Source organism: Alosa alosa, chromosome 17, assembly GCF_017589495.1.
Source record: "Alosa alosa isolate M-15738 ecotype Scorff River chromosome 17, AALO_Geno_1.1, whole genome shotgun sequence".
Lineage (NCBI taxonomy): Eukaryota > Metazoa > Chordata > Actinopteri > Clupeiformes > Clupeidae > Alosa > Alosa alosa.
Genome location: NC_063205.1, coordinates 1,341,526 through 1,348,022, shown reverse-complemented (window position 1 = coordinate 1,348,022; position 6,497 = coordinate 1,341,526).

Below are 6,497 nucleotides of genomic sequence, written 5' to 3'. Positions count from 1 at the left end.
TTCAACACCTGTGACCTGCAGCGTTGCCTGTGGCCATTTACATACATCTCTCTCGATTTAACAAGTTAACGCTTAGAGAAGAGGGTGAAGACTGAAATATGTCCTTAACTTAACAGATATAAGGGAATTTAAATAAAACACATTAATTTTGTTTAAGGCCTAGCATATGACCCATGGAAGATTGTCCCCTGGCACCACCCGTAGTTATAGGCAAGTTAGCGCTAGAGCGGATTGCCTGCCCAACAGTACGTGCGATCAGAGAATCTCTAATAAGTAAACGGGCTCTGGTGCGATACATGGTACGATAGCTCTCAAGTGGGGTTGATAGCATAGCATGTAATTTGGTGTTTGCCCCTGGTGTAAATTACGGTTAATTCGTATGTAGATTCTACTGCTGCTTGCCACTGAGGCTGAGGACGTTAGTGTGCTTCACTCATGGTCTTTTCATCTTTATTGAAGTCCTGTTAACTCCCTGTAGTTTATGCTACGTACAACACTACAAGCAGCTTTGGACAACTACGAGAGCTTTGTTTGTGTGGTAATATTAGCGTGGCTAACCACCATGCTAACAGCTAAAATCGAGATGTTTCAGCTTGTGGTCATGTGCACGAGACACCTGAGCAGCGATGGGAGAATCTGCCCTTTCATCTTACAGGTAGGTGTGTCTGTGTCTGTGTGCTATTATTGAGTTAATTTGACGCTCCTTAAGTGCGTTAAAGTGCTGAAATGGATATGTGTAAAGTTTAAGTAGGCTTGGTTGGAGAGGGTAGGACGGTTCAGATAGACGCTTAATTCCCCGCACCTGAAATGGAGTGATGCGGGCAACAGGCTGACGCTAAAGGGCCGCTCCGTAACTCCGGTCATTTCTGGATTATGAATACCCTAGAATTTCAAAAAGTTGTTCCAAAGATTTTTAACCAGCCGTTTTGAGTACAATGTCATTATTAGGCTCTGTGAATTCCAGGATGGTCAGTCAGACGTAGTTTAGTGAAGACAGGCCTCTCTATTTCACATGGAAAGACAGTTGTCACAATCACAATGGGTCATTCCGTGTCAAATCACCCAGTGGCTGACAGGTCACCCTCCAACAAAATCTGGAAAAAATCACAGGTGTTTGTAGACCAAACCTATGCATAAATCTTAAATAGTATATCTGTATCACTAATGGTTCCAAAACTACAGCCCTACGAAGTTTCAAGTCATTTTAAGCATCGTGGCAAACAATCCTTTTTGTTCAACTTCCAACATTATTGGCTCTTTTGCTATTTCACACACGTGAAACTATGTGAATAGAAGTAGATTTTCCTGTTGAATGAAAAAATCAGATCAGACGTATCTTGTGTACTTTCCCCTCTGGAAAGCTCTGAAAATGGCTATGAATTCATTATGTGAAAATACATCACCACCTTTGAGGGCTTCTCATTCAAAAAGTATGTGACACAAATTCATCAGATTTTTTTTCCACTCATATATGGATTATAAGGTCATGTCCATGCATTAACTTTGGTTGTTATCATTTTCATATTTTCAGAGCATTTTTTAAAAATTGGGCTTGATTATCAAAAAGCCTGTATTCATCTTCTCATTTCACCACGTGAACAGTTAACAGGATTTTTTTTAATTTTACCATATATCATTCTGTGTGTGAGGATCATCTCCCCAAAATTTGGGCTTGTTGCCGAGTTTCTTCATTGAGATAAGATTTTTGAAAAATATTGTCTATAAATCCACTGAATTTGTACTGGATCTGCAGTACCACTTTGCACCACAGGTGATGCTCTTTTAATACAATGGAAGTCAATGGAAGAGTAAAGGCTCTGGCATGGTCCTGCGTCACATTTGCGCGTGTCCAAGACGTGCGTCATTTTTGCCGTGGACGTGAAGCATACTCCAATTTCTGCTGTCCTGAATGCACGTTAAATTGTTAAGGTTAGCGCCTGCGCACTACAGATTAACTGTGATACTCTGCCCCACCAACTGGGGGCGGTACGTCGAGCCTGAAAGTAGGACACAACCACCAAAGAAGCCTGAAACGCCTGAAGAAAAGAAGAACTTGGGATGTGCGAGCACTAAACAAAGGAAGAGCTGATGAAGGAAAAAGCACCACGAGTACGTTCGCCTGTCTGCTGGGAAATTTGATAAGCTGGCCCATCGCATCGCTCCATTTATCATCCACCAGAACACACACAGCACACCTGTTGGTATAGCTGAGAGACTAGCTTAGCCTACTTGCTTATTAGGCTACTTAGCCTGTAGCTAAGTGACTCGGTGCTGCGATACAAAGTAAAGACATTTTTCTGAACACATGCAGCAGTGTCATGGTAAGAAAGAGTTGTGCGTACAGATGTCCTCAATTAAATTTGTATTGAGTCTTCACACCTGCCTCATACCAAAAAGTATGAACCAAAACCTGTAAATATGACGTGTCAATAAAAGTTTTAAAGTAATGTTCATAATGTATGTCTCACTGTGATAATGGGTATATTTAGAGCGAGCGGTAGCCTAGGTTATATAATGCTGATATCCCGATATTTTGGGGCTGATTGATCAACAAGTGTTATATAATAGATCGGCTCTGGGTTTGGCGATTTGATTTCATTGTTCATATTGATATTTCAAACAGAAAGAGCAGCTCTCTATGCAGGAGATTTCATATATTCACTCAACACAACAATTATTCGACAACACAGCCAGTTTTAATTATATTCATTTCAGACTGCTCAGAGCTGTGCAAAAAAGTGTAAACAATAACATAGGCCTACAATAGGCATAGGCTACAGTTGCTCTGATAAAGCTGTGCAAATAACAAAAGAACAAAAGTTGACCCTGACTGACAACGCAGGCCTACATTGTACTGCACAATGCAATAGGCTATTTTGGGCACAACAATATTGAAAAAAACTGCAGTTGTCACACAATGCAGTTTTTTTTACCTGTAAGGGTTTGATAAGGCCTAGATGACAAGCAAATGTAGACTATGATGGCCTAGACATGTTGCTATCAACAATTAGGCTACTTAAACAACGCAACTGAGTCACTCATCAAGAGTGTGATAGACGCTACCGTCGTTTTGTATCGCGTTCATTTTGCATGTTCCGGTTCGTAAGAAAAAATCCCTATGCACGATTGAATGGGGTTTCAGGAATCATAAAAAATGATGCCCTAACTGCTCGCGAGTCGCGTGCATATCCTCTTAATAAAATCAGCGTGTAGGTTGTCTCCCTGAGGACTTTAGATCTGCTACTGTAAATCGCTAAACGCAAGCATTCATCAGTGTATTTAAATTAGCTAGGCTATGTACCAAAAATGACATTTTACCGTGAGTCGAAGAGCTGTAAACAGTGTTGTAACTTAAATCTGCGTGTACAAAACCGCTTGGAGCTCCAGTGGAATTTTGATTTCACAACGAGAATTCTCGGTCTAGCCGTTGATGTGCCGAAGGAATAGGCATCAGCACCAACCTCTGATCAAGGTAAACAAAATCTGACTCAGTGTCCGTCATGTTTGAAAGTTTGTAGTGCTGAGGGAGAACGTGCACACGCAAAGCGCAGTTGAGCAGAGCTGCGGCTATCTGAATGGTCTGAACAACACAGAAGAGCAAGTGGCTTTGATAAAATGGCCCATTATTTGACATAATACCGGTATTACGATATTGTCTCAACTACATATCATTTTCAAAAATATATCGGTCGTAGTCGTAATACCGATATATCGCCCAGCCCTATGATAATGATTGCACCTGGGAGAGGTAGGCTACATACATTAGTTTTATTTTATTGTTTACCATCTCATTCAGTGCTATATGATCCAGGGCTCATGACCAAATCAAGCCAATATAACAGCCAGTAGCCACAATGAGCCCATGCAGCCACCCTGTTTCGACAATCAAAGGTAACGCACAGAACGGCCAGCAGACAGATAATTACGTCCCCAACTCATCTAAAATGTGGTGTCTTGAAATACTTTGGGGGGGTTGTTCAGGAATCATAAAAAATGGGGGTTGTTGCGCATTTTTTTGTTGCGCATTTTTTTTTTTTTTTTTTTTTTATATCATACCTTCGTGTTTCTTTTGTGGACATTTTCAGCTTTCTTTTACATTATTGGTTAAACATAATAGAAGAAAAATGAAATGGCACAACCCAGAAAAAGATTATTTACAATTGATTTAAATTTGTCTTAATGGCAAAGGCCACACCCAATCTGCGAGCACTTAATTTTTCTGGGCTTTTCAAAGAACATCTCTAAGGCTCTTTGGTAATTGAATTGAATTGTTGGGGGGCCATTAATGCTGACACGCATGCACGTAGCCAGATGCTCTCCTTGTAGTCTATTTCTCAGTCCCAAAACAACAAACCCACGTATAAAAAAGTAAATACTCACTTTTCTTCTACATCACTCCCACAGTGACCATACAACTCACTCACAATTAACTCGAAAAGGACCTAGGCTACTTGATTGAAGTGCGACCGTTCGTCTCACCGTCAAGAGAACGCTGAAGTTATGAGAACACGTCTTTCTGATAAGAGAATGTAGGCTCCTATGTCTAATGCCGCAAACGTAAAAAAAGGTCTGTTTGTGATAGCCTATTATAGCTAAGTGGACAGAATTTAGGCTATAATGTGATATGCCAACATATGCTCATATTTCCTTTAACTATCAGAAAGTTTAAACAGGACTAGACTGTGTTAAGCCTTAGCTTTCCCATGCAAACATTACATGTAGCCCTACGCTAACGTTACAAGTCTAGGCTACAATTAACGTTAAGACCATACACCTTGTAGCACATTGGTTTACTCTATTGCATTACTTACGTTTTAATAATTTGTCGTTGAATGTTGATGGAGGCTCATCTTTGGGAAATCAGCTCTCTGGATAAAATTGTCAGCCGGAGCAAGAGTTCTCAGAGTTGACGACACCGGACGAAATCCAATCAGCAGAAAGAACCGCGATCACAACAGTAGGCTAAATCGCAACAAACTTTTTTTCCCCATGTTAAATTCATTTCGGTAATCATGAATTGGTTTCTTTTTTATTTGATGTAGGCTAGAGAGGAGGATGCATGTTTCACATTAGTGTCAATGTGTCAAAGCAGGCTTTGGATCAGAGGAATTGCTCAAGCTTAACATATGGCATAGGCTACAAGCGAATTCACGGCATACAAACAGCTTCGTGATGAAATATAACTAATATCATTTTTTATTGTCACCAGGCCTATAAGTAGGCTATTTATTGTGTAACCTACAAGTGAACGATGACACCATAGGCTACACTGTGGCGGAGCAAGACCCCATCAGCTAGCCATATGGGCTGCAGACTTGTCTTTGGGCTTGTAATCACCTGACACATCATGCCGCATATATGTCCTGAATAATGAGAGGCTAAGTGCGGATTTGATGCACTTAACTTACTCAAGACTTTCAGAAAACAATTTCGAGATGACGTTGGCCGTTGTGCTTTTACAGTGTGTTAAGTGAATCTCGTGATATTATGTTGCAGCGGCGCTGAAAATCCAGCGGCGGCGCTGCGCCGCTGTTAAATACACTGTAGGGGAAACACTGGTGTTGGCTGACCAGTCCAGTTTATTGTCCAGGTGGAGACCCAGATACTTGTAGGTGCTTACCACCTCCACATTGACCCCATCAATGGAGACTGGTAGCAGAGTGGGCTTAGACCTGCGGAAATCCACCACCATCTCCTTGGTCTTTGAAGTGTTGAGTTGAAGGTGATGGAGTTTGCACCACTGCACAAAGTCCTCCACCAGGCTCCTGTACTCCTCTTGCTCGTCCCTGATACACCCCACAATTGCAGTATCGTCAGAAAACTTTTGCATGTGGCATGACTCGGTGTTGTAGCAGAAGTCAGATGTGTACAGGGTGAACAGGACTGGAGAGAGCACAGTTCCCTGTGGCGCTCCGGTGCTGCTGATCACAGTGTCAGAGAGGCAGTCTGACGAACTGTGGTCGCTAGTGTTAATTTCGTCAGACGAGAGGAAATATGTTCGTCAACGACCTTTTTTTTCATGACTAAGACGAGGCGTTGACGAGACGCAGTAATGTCCTAAAACACTGACTAAGACTATCTTAAGATGCATTATTGTTGATGAAAAAAGACGAGACTAAAATGTTTTGCATGAAATAAAAACTAAGATAAAATCTCTTCATTTTCGTCTACAAAATGAGAAGACAGAATATCTAGCTGTTACGTTTTCAAAATATTCCGAATGAGGAATACGCAACAGCTTTCCTGTAGGCTAGTCTACTTGCTGTTGCTGCAACCCTGTGGCTGCAACACGAAACTACATGGAACAAGAACACTGGAGATTTCAAGCTAACTACCTAAGCTTTATGCCACAATGCTACATACCCAGAAGTTGAAGCTTCTCTCATTCATATTAACATCCAGAATGTCCATTTGAAAATGTTCATCATGTAATGTCAACTATTTAACTAGTTAGACTGATGATGCAAAGTTTGCTAGCAAGTAAGCTAATATGGAAA